This window comes from Lycium barbarum, chromosome 3 (genome assembly GCF_019175385.1).
Source record: "Lycium barbarum isolate Lr01 chromosome 3, ASM1917538v2, whole genome shotgun sequence".
Classification (NCBI taxonomy): Eukaryota; Viridiplantae; Streptophyta; class Magnoliopsida; order Solanales; family Solanaceae; genus Lycium; species Lycium barbarum.
This window is the reverse complement of record NC_083339.1, coordinates 122,757,469-122,774,300: the sequence shown is the minus strand read 5'-3', so window position 1 is coordinate 122,774,300 and position 16,832 is coordinate 122,757,469. Positions and strand designations below refer to the sequence as shown.

At 38.2% G+C, this 16,832-nt stretch overlaps 1 long non-coding RNA gene and 1 pseudogene across 1 annotated transcript; both read right to left on the bottom strand.

Moving 5' to 3' along the window:
• Window positions 1-1,477: 1,477 nt before the first annotated feature.
• Window positions 1,478-4,030, bottom strand: LOC132634090 (uncharacterized). Its single transcript, XR_009580037.1, has 3 exons — window positions 3,453-4,030; window positions 2,498-2,563; window positions 1,478-1,579 (listed from the first exon to the last, which is right to left on the bottom strand). It is a non-coding gene; the product is annotated as an uncharacterized LOC132634090 (long non-coding RNA).
• A 2,177-nt stretch (window positions 4,031-6,207) lies between these two features.
• LOC132634089 (subtilisin-like protease SBT3.4) lies at window positions 6,208-10,269 on the bottom strand (annotated as a pseudogene).
• Between the last annotated feature and the right edge of the window lie 6,563 nt (window positions 10,270-16,832).

Sequence of the window (16,832 nt, the reverse complement as noted above, 5' to 3'; positions counted from 1 at the left end):
CCATCACGTATCTGTGCATCCGATCGGCCATATCTGCTACTATGGCAGGTGCGTACCGGGCCAGAGAATCAAACTCCATATTATACTCACGAACACTCCGACCCCTCTGCTGCAGATGTAAAAATCGGTCAACCCGCGCCCGCCGTAACTCTGGGGGCAAAAAGTGGCGGGTAAAAGCAGCCACGAACTCGTCCCAAGTAGCTGGGGAAGCACTCTCACCCCTAGATAGCTCCCAGGACTCATACCAGTGAGCAGCGACATCCCGTAGTCTATGCGAAGCCAACTCAACAGACTCAGTCTCTGAAGCCCTGACTAAATCTAGTGAGCGCCGCATCCCACGAATAAAGTCATGGGGTCCTCGTCGGGCTTAGACCCGTAAAACTCTGGAGGGCCACATAATAGAAACTCTCGAACCCTCAGGCTGTCACGCCTATCGTCATCATCATCATCTCTCCGCCCGCGTCTGCGAGCCTGTCCCGCTACCAGAGTGGTCAATAACTGCACAGCCTCTCTCAGTGTCCTGTCCTCCGCCCCTGGCTGAGGAGCTGGAGGCGCGGGAGCTGAAGCCCCTGGAGCTAATGGTGAAGCTGCTCCAGACTCCTCTGACGATGAAGACGTAGCAGAGTCGGCTGGCCGGGACGTAATATCACGCATCATCTGAGCAAGGGTCCGAGTATCCTTCTGAGCCCGGTTGGTCTCTCCTACTACGCCCTTTTTCTTCTGGGCGGCCGTCGCCTTTTTCGGAGGCATCACTGAAAGAAAAACAACAACAGATCAAAACAGAATCATCCTAATAGCACAGTTCTATCGCACGATCTAAGATCAGAAGAAAAGACAACATCCTAAATGTCCTGTAGCCTTCTGTTTATAGATGTGGTGCACAACACACCGATAAACAAGACTCTACTAGACACGATCTGTGGACACTCCGAGGACAAACCGCTCTGATACCACTTTTGTCACGACCCAACCCCGTAGGCCGTGACTAGTGCCCGATCTGGGCACCCGAACCCATCTATCAAATATTATCTCAAATTCTATCAACTCATTCTAGTATATGGCGGAAGCCGACAAGACTTTATTTCAAATTTAGGTAATTTCCAGAAAATTCGGCAGAGTTTCCTTTGTTTTACGGACTATCCAATATACCCTGCACGCAGAAAATACCAACAAAAGCCACACAGGGCTAACCAAGCAATAAATAAACATATGCGGACCGGCCGCCTCGGCGTATAGGATCGCCCAAACAACATATGCGGACCGGCCGCCTCGGCGTATGGGATCGCCCAAACGACATGTACATACATCCATACAAAAAGACCCTAACCCACAAACATGTCCACAGACCTCTAAACAGACCGACAGAATCATATGACGGGACAAGGCCCCGCCGTACCCATGAACGAATATATACAAATGCACTAATAAATATATATATATATATATATATATATATATATATATATATATATATATATATATATATATACCAAAAGTATAAGCTCCGGAAAGAGAGAAGCACTCCGAATAGCAGAAAGGGTGTCCTAAACAGGTGGATCACCAGGCTGTGCGTCTGTACCTGCGGGCATGAAACGCAGCCCCCGGAGAAGGGGGTCAGTACGAAATATGTACTGAGTATGCAAAGCAGAAGGTACAGAAATAAATCTAATTAATAATCGAATCAGATATATAGAAAATAATACATATCAAAATGTTTATTTCCAAAGTATAAATTATGCATAGGGCACTGGAAAATGTGGTCGCCCGCCTGTCGATGGCGCCACAACACAGCATAACACCAGAAAGTTTCAAATCTCCGAATCCCCGTCACACATCACAACACAGCATAACGCCAAACACAGCATAACGCCAAACATAAGTGGAACCCGGCCCTCGAGCAAGGAGCACGGTGAACCATAAACACAGCATAACACCGGAATATATCAAAAAGCGCACGACAACAGAACCGGCCCGGGAACCGGCGAACGATATCATAGTAGGCACGAGCGGAGTAGTGAGGAATCATATGCATAAAATCATTATTATAAATCCGAAGGATAAGTAAAATAGTCATATTTGAAATCGGAATAATAATTATCACTTTTTGATTCAAAGTTGTCGAATTTACATAAAGGGCGTCGCGGGACCCACGGACGAGTATAGACCCGAACTGAGTCCGCCTATGAAAAACATACCCATTATACATCAAGAAAACTCCTATAAAAATTATTGGAGCAATCCGAGCCTCTATGCGAAAAATATGGCATTCAGAGATTACAAAATTCCTTAAAGCGAACATTTTCTATGCGAATTTCGGAAAGCGATTACTTCAAATACATCATGGTTCATATTTCATAAAAACATACATAAGAGTGCCAAAGAATATATATATATGGATCATAACATGCTCGGATCTCGAATTTGGAATTCCCTTAAAGCTCTAATCTAGCCTATGTGAAACTAAGGCATGCCAAAGAAGGAAGGTTGCTTTACATACCTCAAACGCTCTCCAATATGATCCAACTCAAGCTAAGTCCAAACTATGATTCGGGCTGCCCAAGGTCTACAAACAAGCCATAAAATTCCAAACATTAGCTAAAGACTTTTTGGGCATTAAATTCCAATTTCGCCCTTAATCCTACAGAAATCCGGGCAGCATTTCCCCTGTAAATAGGCTACCCCGAGAATTTAACTCGCTCAAAATCAACAACAACAACCACAATAACCAACCTAGTAACATTGACAACCAATCCGAAAAGCAAAATAATAATGGTAGCTCTCTTTTACGCCATTTGACAACTTCCCAATTATTCAATTCCATGGCTTACTTTAAAGCCACAATATCGTTCGTACATTTGATTATTAACCCAAACCCATACTAACAACATTCAAGGGCATTCTAAGCAATTCATACCACATTTCCAACAACCCGATTTTTTTTTTTTTTCCAAGCTGGCCGAAAACAGCCCCAACCGAGACATCCCTTTAAAAAAAAATTTTCTTCATTTCCAAATCATGGTTTGTATCCTCAAATTACATTCTAACAATGCTATCTCATCAATATACCAATTACAATAAATATACAATAACCTCCAAAAACAGTCCGCACATTAACAACATCATTTTGAGTCAACAAACATTCATTTCCAACATAAGATTCATAGCGACGGCGATTAAAACATTAAGCGACGTTCATTCGTTCATCGTCATATAATGTGACTCATTTCAATCAACACTATATATACACATATATGGATGATTCTCAATTGTTCTTCACCTTACAATGATCCCAATCAACTAACTAAACATTAATTCATAATTTCAATCACAACACAACAACACCCATCACACGACCCACTCCCAATCATACTATATTTCATGATTTCCAACCAATATAAGATACTACAACATGAATATAACCTTCATAACACAAAAACATAATGAATGCTTACCTTCCTTCTTCACTTCCTTCAATAGTTAGGGTTTGCAATTGGGCACAACTAGTGGTTGGATGACCCAAACAACTCTTCCACGTTACTTAGGGACTTCTAAATAGTTGATTTATACCAAGGAAATAATTTTGGGGTGGCTTGATTTGGATTTGGTTTTTCTTGGTTTGTAGCCGAGAGGGGTGTTGAAGGTGGTCTTCAACTCCTTGATGTTTTTTTTCTAAGTCTTGCAATGGGGAAAAGATGACTACTTGGTCATACTTTAGGCTCATATAGTTGTTGTCCAAGTGTCCTTGGCCCACACATGGAGTGGACCAATTAAAATTGGCCACACAATGTGTGGGACCAATTCCCATTTACATGGCCACCAAGGAATTTTTTTTTTTTTTTTTTTTTGCACAACATTTTAATTCTAATTTTATGAATTGTAGTCCCAATTTTCCCTAAGTGTTCAATGCCATCAATTTCATACATGACTTATATCTCAAATTAAAATCAAATGGTCAAAAGTCCCGACTTCAAATCCCGGAAAAATCTTGGCCTTAAATTATCATAATTAATCCGGGTTGTCCCAATGTATAAAAATACGGGACGTAACACGTGTTTCCTTCTTCCCATATAAATGATATGAACCTACATTTAACAATTATTTCAGATATAAGTTTTATAGTGAAACAAAATACTAATGTGTTTATAAATTAAATTGCAGAATAGAGTGTTCTAATATCTACTCACATTGCTTTCAGCATTTGCTTGAATTCCTAAGAAGTCTGACAAGTTGAAGAGGACGAGTAGAGCAGTGAAAGCCAATTTATATGGAAGAAAGTGGTTGATGCTCATTTTGTGCTATGTCAATGGTGCATAGGCCTAGTTAAAGAGAGGGATAATCTTTGCCATTGATCTCCACTATTTATAGCGATTCGATAGACGGAAACGAGCAATTTGGGAGTCCGGTCTTGACTTCTGACCAATACTCCCCCTTCGCCTTATCAAGTAGAAAAAAGCTATTTTCCCATAATAATAAAATAAATAAATATATCGGAATGTTTTTTCAAAAATTATCGAATTCAAAAAAAATGTCCGCTAGCACGTCGATCGGTTAATTCAATAAAATGGGAATTAGCACTCGATTTTGTTGGCACCATGCAATTGAACTTGAACCAATTCATGCATTGTTGTGGATCTCGACCCAAAGGTTCTTTCTTGATCTAGCTACAAGGATGGGGCAGTATGGAAAGATAAAATGTGGAACCTAATAGAAATTACTAGTTTTAGAATCTAGTTGGACAAAAAAAAAGATTTTTCAAGCGATTGTGTGATAACTTTCTGTGCATGACGTGTTCTTCTTGATGTCACGATCTAAAAGATAGAGGCATCATGAAACGTTAGCTCAATTATGCCTTGGTCAAGAACAAATGTTAAAAAGCACGCAGCACAAAGAATATTATATTATCATCATTAGCAGGTGGTAATATAATATGTGCAATGAATTATAGGAGTAACATGGGACTGAAGATATGCTGATTATGAAGAGCATTAAGTAATGTTTGGAATGTATCATGTTTGAATTATATATATATTAAACAGTAGAAATGACACCTAAGTATTGGTGTCATTTCCATTAATTTTATAGCTGCAACTCGTGACTGGTTTTACTGGTGCAAATAGCTCTATTAAAGTCACTTTTGGATTTTTTTTTCAACAAATCTATCAATATTATGCCAATTATCCCAAAAAGTCACTCTGGCTGGAAATACCATTTCTCTCACCGGAATATTACATCGTTTCTTAACATCAATATGTCAATTATCCTTCTGTTTCACTGAGATCAAAGCGGGACCGAATCCTCAAGAAGTCCCAATTTTTCTTGTATCGAGCTTAAAGTCATGAATGTTTCAGCTTATTTAAGTTTCTTAGTGATTAGTACACAGTAGTAAATGTTTCAGCTTATTTAAGTTTCTTAGTGGTCAATAGTAGCTTTTCTAAAAGAAAAGTAGGTCTAACAATTACATATGGAAAAGGTTGGTCCAACAAAGTCCATTAAAAGGAAATTTTGTACAGTAGGATTTTTAGTGTGATGTTCCCTTTTAAATGCAGCATTTGCCCAACTAATTTAAATCTCGGTTTGGCCCCTAAGACCTGAAATCTTCACTGACTACACTGTCCCTCTGTATTTATTAAGTACTATACTTTTGAAGAGTAAAATAAATAGCTTATGTTGTAGCAGGATATCCCTAATCCATTGATTTAAAATCTTGATATGTTCTCTTTGATTTAATTTCTGACGATATAAGAATTTCACTTGAAGAGATCAAACAACAATCAAGTGGTGAAAAATATTAGATAAAGCATAGGATAGAATGATTTGGTGAAGGGTTACAATACAGCATTGTTCTCACTCATTGAAAGGCAAAGTTTACACTAGTTGGATAATGGCCGTGTTAAGCATGGACCCAAGAGCTCGTCAAAATGTAATTCAAAGTAAATAATCGATTCCACTTTACTTGGTCTAGTAATTAATCTACGTGACTGCACTATTGATATGTTATACGATTGTTCCTGTTTCTATATTTTTGGATCTCTGGAGTCATTGTAACAGAGATTCTTCTTTTTTTATGGGTTATAGTAAAGCGAAGATAAAAAGATTCATCTAGCATAGAAGCTCAATTGTGAGTCCACTGCTTCATACATGGATAACGTAAGTGCATTGAGATAAATTAGCAAACTCTTGCATCCATCCTTAAATCTAGCCAGCAAGTTATGGGAACTCTGTTCTCACAGATATAGGGATTCTTACTCGGTGCACTCCATCAGTCCAAGTTAAGCTCCCAAAATAATAGCCTGTGGTGTATTTGTGAGTGGTTGAAATGGTGAGAGTGAAAGAGATTTTCTTGGTGTTGGGGTTGAATATCAAAGTTTCAGGCTTTACTTTTATGGTAATGCCCAGTGGAGGCTCAATGATGGACTTATATTTGGAGTTCATTGGTCCGACGTAGGTGACGGTTTTGCTAATAGTAACTGTATCTTTGAGACTTGGTATTGTTAAAGAAGGAAGATTGAAATCAAGAATCGAAGGCATTTTGAGTGCACAAGTAACATATCCGTTAATGATGCTACCGATGGCAATAGGGTTATAGCCCATTGGGCACAAATAATTAAAAACATAGTCAGACTCTCCCATATCATAGACAAGGCCAGGATCTTTCGCACCATTTTCATTCTCGAGTCCCCCACCGAAATCAAACGGATCAGCGATCTTATTCGTATTTCCCCCAGCTAGAATTGGTTCCCCAGAATGAGGGTCCGTTTGCCATGCTGCATGCACAATATTCAGACTTATGGTAAGAAAATGTTATTGCTAAGATATGTTGATTTAGAAGGACTAAAAGATAAATAGAGAATATTGGATCTGCAAAGACTTGTTGTGACAAGTGCAGACTTGATAGCAGCTGGAGTCCAGTGTGGGCAGTGACTTGAGAAAGGCGACAATACCAGAAATGTGTGGAGCTGCCACAGACGTTCCTGATTTAAACTCGTACGGAGTTTCTTCAGGAGGAATAGCAGCCAATATATTGACTCCCGGAGCTGCTATATCTGGCTGTAACATCAGACATTAACTTAGAAATATGATGCAATATTTAGAAGGTGCAAGTAGCACATATCAAGGAACAAATGAGATTAAATCTCTTGGAATGTCCTGGTCATGTCCAAGTCGATCTCCAAATGCATCGGCCTGTAGATGCAAAACCATGGTGAGTGAGGGTGTTGAAAGAGAACAAGGTAGACCTAAAATTACGTAGAAGGAAGTCGTCTCAAAAGACCTACAATTTGTTGGAATTCACAGACTTTAAGAAAAAATATCTACATAGGTGATATGTATTAGTTGAGACTATGTTTTAGCAACATTAATTTGTTAGGTTTTTATGTTTTCTTGGAGTCTATTAGTCGGTATCTGTGATTTATATGCTAGTGAAAAGTATAGGAAACTTCTTGTACTATCACATAGTGAAGCCAACTTATTCTTTTTTTTTTCAATAACTGTGGTGTTTGGGTCAACTTGCCCGCACCTCGACCACTAGCAATAGGTACCACGTAACTTTATCTACCAAGGTTAGAACAGATGGGAAGAAATCATCTAGTGTTTTTGACTCTGCTGGATATGAACCCGAGACCTCATGGTTCTCAATCCACTTCAATATTCACTAGGTCACACCCTTGAGTGCAACTAAACCCCAACTTACTTGGAATTAAAGCATAGTTGTTGTATTTTTTTATTGATGCAGTATTAGAATTCATGAGTGCCACAATGTGTGCGACTTGGTTATGCACAAATAGTCATACCTTAAGTATGGCAGGGGCAACAGAATTGGGACCTCGAGATGAGAAGGATGCAATATGTGTTGAAACAGGTTTTCCAACATGAGTTCTGGTAGGACTCAGCTTTATTTGTGGCTTCCTGCATTATTTTTTAATGATAGTTTTAAGCACCAAACGAAGGGATTTAAGATTTCTCTTCTCTTAGCAAAAGGAAAAAGAATCAGATGTGTTCGTCTACCTGGAATATCTAATGTAATCGAGTAATTGAGCTCCAACATCAAAACTTACTCCAATACTGGGAAAGTCAGAAGCATAATAATTCAGGGTTCTGGTTGGATTCTTAGCAACAATCAATCCCAAGCCGCCAACCTCCTGGAAAACTTGTAGTGTTGTTCCTAGTTCGAACTCATCTCCTTTAACCAGGAAGCAAAGAACCACTTTTCTAGCTGCCCATGTATCTTTGTATTTAAGTTGTCGCAATATCTTCAAAATCCATGAATTCATGTAAATTTAGCTCGGCAATAAAGTTATAAACAAAAATCCCCAATGAAGACACAAAATTAGCCCTAAAAATAGCATAAACAAGAAAAACAAGTTGTTGAGGGTTTTGTTGATAAATTACAATATCTTATTAAGAACATACCGATCATCTTCAAAATCAGAGCTTTCTGGATGTACGATGCTGATAAGACCAGTCTCCTTTCCAGTATACAGGGATTGACCCTACAGATACAAATTAATTACAATTCCTTCTAGATGTTCATTTTATTTTCCTTCTTAAGTATATTATCTTCAATTAAGAAAGAGAACTTACAGCGAAAGTCCGGTTGTTGCCTAATATAATGAGGGTGGGAAAGGACCTATCGATACTAGAAGCTGCCACGGTTAGGATCCATGGTGCTGTGTCTTCTATTGTTTGTGGAATTGGCCCATCGTTTCCTCCCGAACAAAAGACTGTGATTCCATTTATGAGAACATGGAAAGATGCAAAAGCAACGCCACTGCGCATATCAACATCAGCGTACTGAGATGTGTATGTGCCAAGGGATAGTGATAAAATATCAACTCCATCATGAATTTCTTCATCAATATCCTTAATTATATCAGCAAATAAACATGCTCCTGTAGGCCAGTCCCAACACACCTTGTACATAGCAAGCCTAGCCTTGGGTGCGCCACCCCTAACTGTACCATAAGCAAGTCCGTGGTAACTGGCATTTGGTATGAAGGAGCCACCTGCGATGCTTGATGTGTGTGTGCCATGTCCATTTTTATCCCTTGGTGACACAAACTCATTCTTAAGAAAATTTGGATCCTTGATTATCGGCGGTCCAAGCTCTGCTTCTAAACCTTTTAAAAAGTATTTTGCTCCAATTGGTTTCCTGTTACATGCCTTAGCTGGATCAAAGTTTTTACTAGACTGCAGTGGCCCTTCCATTTTGAAGGGATTGGCCCAAGGCCTTTGTCATTGAATGCTTCACATTCTGGCCATGTTCCTGCATTTTGGGTGAGTAGGTATCTTAGAGTTTTGAAAACATAACAAGTGACTTTGTACTGCATTTGGTACTTTCTACTAGAAATTCCTGTCTTTAGAATGCATTATTGAAAGGATTAAAGAAGAGTTTCACCTATATCAAGGACACCTATGATGATACCATCTCCCATGTTGGCTTCATGAAGGAGATTTTTTGGTGGAGAAAATGTGGACAAGCCAAGATAATCCCAGCTTCTTGTTGTGTGCAACTTGTATAAGTGATTCGGAACCACACGGACTACATCAGGTAACTCAGCAACAAATTCAATGAGGAGTAAGCTTAACTATAGTGCGAATCCAAGTACTTAACTATAGTGATAACTGTTAAGCTTTTATGCGCCAAATTTAATCAACAAATATGTTATCATCTTTAACCCTTTCAAAGTCCTACTTTAACTAGCTAGAATTAGAGAGGTTACAAAGTAGTACGATCATTTACCTGCAATCCTTTTGGCTTGAGATTTTGTTAACTTGGCTGCGAAGCCAGAGAAAACCATGTTTGTAACTGTAGATTATTGAATCTCTTGCTGCTTCTGGACTTTAGCGGGAGAAAACATGAAGTTGTGAACTGAATTGTCTTGCACATATACTAACTAGGAGAAATCAATGTGTTGGTCTTTCCTTTAGTTACCTTCCAAGGACAGAAGTAAGTAATTGATGGTGAGCTGATGTTGTGAGTTCTGCATCACCATATTGCCTTCTTCCCATGTAACCAATATGAACCTTTATAGTATTAGTATTTAATAGTCAATTTGTGATACCATTAGTTTTACCATGATGAACTAATTGCCTGAGATGTCATTAATATTATGTAACGATAACCAAACGAAATTGCAGATTAACTAGTATTGATATACTCACTTTGGTTGCACCATTTGCATAAATTCCTAAAACGATGTTCGACAAGTTGAAGAGAAGGAGTAGAGCAACGAAAGCCAAGTAATATCGAAGAAAGTGGTTGATGCTCATTTCTGGTGTTAAATAGAGGACCATAGAACTAGTTTCAATGAACAACCTTTGACACCGGTCGCCGTTATTTATAGTAATTCTGATTCAGTAACTCATTTAGCAGTATGCTTGGTTTGGATTTGTGACATGTTTAACATTGGATCTGAACATTTCACACTGTTAAGGGCATTTCATCATTTAAAGCATGTATAAATTGAATAAATGAGTAATTTTTTCATTAACAGCACTAAACTTCTCTGATGCAGAAGTATTAAACTCATAGTTAGGTACTGAATACTTGGTTATTGAACTTATGATAATCAGTGTCTTATTTGAGTAGGAAATGACACCAAATAAGATGGAAAATCAAACTTCCACATAAAGTTTGGGTAGTCCACAAAGTGAGCTTCACTATTCACCCCAATATCAAATGTTCAAGGGGCAAACTGATTGTGAATCATTCGGACGAATTTCTCTACAAGTCTTAACTAACATCTAAGTAAATAATTTTTACATTATCAGATCAGCTTCATCTTTTGTAGCAAATAACCTAACTTATTTTTTCAAGATTATTCACTTTTTAGGTAAGGTTACATCATACATGTATATGTTTTTTAGGTGACCGAATAGTGTAGTTTTTTTTTTTGGGTATATGAGTTAAATTCTTTTCTATGTTTAATATTTTCTAGATCTTTATATGTGAAAACACAGGCAAAAAGGATGGCAGATGAAACCATGTGTGTTTTTGGTCCAATGATGGGAAAATGAAAATAGAATCTTTTATTTTGCTTACTATTTCTTTAGCTACATTTAAAAAAGATGCCTTTTAATTTAAAGCACTTTCACTTTTGCCAAGCTCTATAATAGACTGATAGTCTGTGGACCAAACTTACGAGAAATTAGTAGTGCTTATCTTTTCTTTGAAAGTGATTCTTTTGGAAAGTCCAGTAGAAAAGAATTCGTATGACAAGCTCCCTTTATTCCATTTGATAGATTATGTAAATATTAATTAGAATATTTTGTAGTCTACTATTTTAGGTTAGAATATTTTTGTATATTGTGTAATCTCCTATTTTAGGTTAGAATATTTTTGTATATAATCCCATTCAAGTAATGAAAGGAATCAAGAAAAATATTTCCTACATGGTATCAGAGCAGGGTTTCTTTCTTTCTTCCTCCTTCCGCTACGCCCTAATCCCTATTTTTTCCTCCACTAAGCCGTCGGCCCCCTTCTCCTCTTTTTCCCAAGGCCGACGCACCTACCACCCTGGCTAAGCCCACGTTCCACCCGGCCCTCGCGGTCTCCAATATCAAGAATCACATCTCTGTTACTCTTGAGATGGAAAGTTCATAATACGGTACATGGGCAGAGCTTTTCAAAATTCATGCTCGTTCTCACAAGGTCCTTCATCACATCATTCCTCCACCCAAAGGTAAGGAGAAGCCGGCTCCTAAAACTGATGAGGAAGTTGAATTATGGACCACCATTGACGTCACCGTGCTTCAATGGATTTATTCGACAATTTCGAATGATCTGTTAAACACTATCATCGAACCAGACGCGACTGCCATGGACGCTTGGGATCGCTTGCGTGATATCTTCCAAGATCATCAAACTTCTCGTGCGATGACTCTCCAACAAGAATTCACGATGACTCGTATGGAGGATTTTCCCAATGCCTCCGCCTATTATCAACGTCTCAAGAGCCTTGCCGATCAACTGAAAAACGTCGGGGCTCTAGTGACAAATAGCCGCCTTGTCCTTCAACTGGTCTCGGGTCTCACTGAAGCGTACAAATGGGTTGGGACACAAATTCGCCATGCAAAGCCGCTCCCCCCATTCACTGAGGCTCGGTCTTCCCTTGTTTTGGAAGAACGTGAACTTGTGGCTATGATGTCTCACGAGTCTGGTTCGGCTATGGTGGCCTCGGTCGACGACGCGCCACTCCCCTTGGACAACACTAACTCACACCGAGGGAAATCAAAAAATTCCCGCGGCCAAAATTCTGGTCGTAAGGGGGGCTCGAGCGGCGGCTCAAGCAGCGGCAAAATCACCGGTGGCCGCAGTAATTCTGCCAGAAGCAGCGGCGGTCAGCAGCATTTTGGCCACTGGCAGTGGGTCCCCCAGCCCCGCCAGGCAGCTCCTCCCCGTACCCGACAGCCTCTTGGGCTCGTCCGCCGCCAGTCCCGCCATGGCAGCAGGGTATTTTAGGCCCTCCTCCAACTCAGCAGCTCTACACGGCGGCAGTGGCTGTTATACCCCATTTAAACCGGGTTAAAGTAGGAGTACAACATATTGGTGATCCCTATTTATTTTATTTTAAGGAGTCGCCACCTAATTAGTTTATTAGTGAATTAGGACACCTAAATATTAACTAAGGCAAAGTTAAACTAAACCTCTGTTAATGGTCTGATTAATTAGCATGATTCTAGGTAAGGGTTCTAAATATTAACTAAAGGGAAGGGGTAAGGCATCCTTTAGAATTCGTTAACTACGGTTAACTGGCCAAACTTAGGTTAATTATTTGGGGGGGGGGGGGGGGGGGGCTAAAGAATCAAATGTAGCATTTAATTTTAAGAAAATGGCTTGTAAATGTTGCTATGGTTTTAAAGGAAAATGTAATAATGCTATTTAAAATAATACTTATAAATATTGCTAAGGCTTTAAATGAAAAATGCTATTTAGAATAAGACTTATATAAAATATAATAATTTGCATAAAAGGAGACTTCAAATGCCATTTAAAATAAACTTATAAATGTTGATAAGTCTTTAAATAATAATGCTATTTTAAATAAGACTTATAAATGTTGCTAAGGCTTTAAATAATAATGTTGTTTAAAATAAGATTTGCATAAAAACATAATAATTTGCATATAAGTAGAACAAAATGCGGGTTTGTGCAGCGTTTTAATAAATATTTGAAATAACTCAAATGGCGAGATATTAATTGATTTTTTGCGGTTTAGGAGTATAAACAAAATACAAAAATAGCTAATGTGAGTTTTCTTTATCCTTTTGTTACTATGCTTAGCTAAAATTATGCGTGATTGATTCAAACTTAAAGAATTATTTATAAAATATACTTGAGTTTATATTTGCGTATTAGTGACGTTTTGAAATTTCTAAGATAATAAGAATAAAATATGATTCCCTTAACTCAAAATATGTAGTCATGCTATTTTGCAAATCAATTATTCCCATAAAAATAAATATTATAGATACTATAAATAGTTTTAACATAAAAAGAAGAGAATGAAACTTGTGGAATTAATTGTTGGTTTTCCTTAAATTAACTACCCATTACTAAAACTAAACCCCACTAATTTCTCTAAGGTTCATCTAAATTAAGAAAAAAATAAAACAAAATAAGGGTTAGTCGTATAATACAAATTAACTACACAAAAATAAAGTAGAGGCATAAATAAAATTAAATGGGCTCAGCCCATTTTCTAGGACTGTTGCGGATCTGCCTGCTATTGGGCTTCGACCCAGTAACAATTTTTTATATACTGCTGCGGATGGGGGATGACTCGAGAAGATTGCGTTGGGCTTTTAGCCCAACACCGAATGTGGAAGAAGAACGAGTCCCTCGGACTCGTATGCGATGGTCATGCATAAAATGAAAGGAAAAGGATTAGTATCTAATCAATGGATAAGGTTAAACATGTAAAATATAAATTCAACATAGATCAGTTGGTTGCGTATATACTGTGTATATCTAAGTATACCTCATGTATACACATTCATGAGGATGTGTAGAAGGTTAATATTGGAAAGCTTTTGCCCTCGTTTTCCCGATGTTGCACAAGTTCCAAGGGATTTCACGAATCCCAGGCATGGCTAACACCGGGGAGGGTTCAAGCTTGATCCATAATGACCAATCTAACCTCCCCACTAACGTGCTTCAGTTGAAGTATACTATTGATATACATAAATATATATACTTAATCAAACATGGTATATTTATAATGTAAGCATGTAAAAATTAATAGATTCGGGAAACATAATATGCCTACAGAACTGAAATTTATCTCCAAATCAGTTGGCACCAATTAAGCAAACTAACTAAGGGTCTTTACATCTTATAGCATACCCGGAATGAGGAGAATTAGACACTGCCTAGTCATGGGAATTTCAAACAGGGAAAAACAGTGATACCAATACCCTTACTAAATAACTAAGGGTAGTAATACCCTATTTATGATGACACAGAATACTCAAACAACAGTAAATTTCAACTTGTTGACATATTTAAGACATCATTTCAAGACATACAAAAAGCACTCCAAAGAAAAGGGGACACAACATTTAGCAAATATCAACCCGATATACATACTAGATTCATATTCAACTTGGCATACGCTAGATGCCTGGAAATTGCAGAACATACTAAAAGAAAGGGGGAGGTGCGGCATGACACAAGTGAGGCAAACAGAATCAGCAGACTTCAAATAGAATTGATCCAACGCAAGTAGACATGTATAGGACCAGTTCTTAACTTTTCAAGCCTAATCCTAAGGGGAGAAGGTAAATGGGAGATATGAAAATGTCTTAGCCATATTTGCTTAAGGAGGAAATAAATTTCAGAATTCACACACTAACAGGGGGGATCTTCATATTTCAATCACATAACAGAACTTCAAGAATTCATTAACTAATCTCAACAGATTGCAAAATAGTTTTAAAAGGGGCGGAACTAAATTTGAATACCTTTACCCATTTTAAAGGAACATATTCTGAGATATTTAGACACTAAAAACCAATAGCAAATTAACAACACCAGCTACGTAGTTTAAACAGAACTCTTAAAGAGCATGCAAACAGTCTTGATCAGTTTGGCAAATCAAATCACTTATCTTTTGCTTTTTTATGAACATAATTTAGACTCAGGCAGACTTATGCAAACTGGTATGCAACTTGGAATATTATCTCTATTGGATGGCATATGGATATATACATGCTTAGGGTGAGCTTATGCTACCAAATACAAAACAGCCACTTAACTAATATAAGAAAGGCGTGATTAAGTCAAACTAACAAAAACTACAACTGACCATGATTGCATTGAACCATACTAAGTATCCAAATGAACTAGCAAACATTTAAACCAACAAATGATCAGTTAGTGTTCAAACTAACCACCTTATAGGCATGCTAACGACTAGATAAACTCACTCGACACATGCTTAACAGTTACTAACTAGATTTAAGACCATACTAACACATAGAACAAGTTAATAAATGAACAAATCTAACATGTATGATTCTTAAACTAACTACATGAATAATTGATGCTATGCTATATTAACTAAGACTAAGCTCAACTAAACTAAACAAACACCAACACAGATATTAACTAACATATAAACACAAAATAACTGAAACACGCAAAATACTAAAATAAATAAAAGGAAGAGGGTTCACCGACCTTCTTCGGGTGCAGCGAAGTGGGTGCGGGGTTTCCAATCTACCCTCGAACACTTCAAATTTCCGAGTCTGCGTAGACTCGTATGCGAAACAGTAACAGGAGCAAAAAAGTGAGAATAAAACAAATGATTCGACGCTTCGGATATCAAGAAAGTAGTGAGTTAATATTTTTTAGGGGGAGATTGAGGCGGCTAAAAAGAAAACTTTTCTTAGGGAGAATTTTGGCGACTCGAAAACTATCCCTTCTTCACTTCCGAAAACGATTATTTATAGGGTTTAGATTAGGGTTTCTGGATTCAAATTTCTGGGCGGGATTCTTGGTCAAAGACGCTCGGATTTCTGTGAGTCTTTCACCCGCCCCGATCAGAAAGAGAAAGAAATGGACAAAAATCCATTAAAACATGTACCCGAAAAATCAAAAGGGACTGATAAAAAGAGATTTGCCCCTCGCAAAGGGACGAAAACCATTAAAACGATTCAGATCGAAGCAGAGGGGAAAGAAGCGGATAAAACAAAATTCAACCCCTTTCAAGGGTTGAATCCGGATGGGGCATTAAATTCATTCCCGAATTTGGCCATGCAAGGCTTGGGGAAGGTGAAAGGCGACTGTAGTTTTTCCATTTGTGTCGAAGAAAGGAGAGCGGGAGGAGCGATAGAGAGAGAGAGAGAGAGAGAGAGAGAGAGAAAGAGAGAGAGAGAGAGATAGAGTGAAGAGCGATGCGACGCTGAGTGAAAAGAGAAAAACCTAATCGTTTCTTTTGTTAAACAGGCGGGTCGGGTCGTAGTGGGCCGGGTCAGTTCAACCGGGTGTGGGCTGGACGAATTAGAATGTGGGCTGGGTCGATTTAGGCGGGTATGGGCTGTTGTCAAATGGTTTGTGGATTAATTGGAACGGATGAGCCCAAAATTGGGCTGGTGGATTTAAAATATGGGGCTTTCTAAATTTGAATAAAAGACCTTCAATTAATGATATAGTAATGCGTGCTAAAATATTACTTAATATAAAAATACGTAATTATTAGTGTCCAGATAAAAAATAAAATTATACGACGTCGTAATAGCCCGGCGATAATATTTTAAGAGTTCAATCAGTGAATAAATGCTATTATTTAATTGCGCGAAAATAAATGCGATGCGTGTGCATAAGATGATAA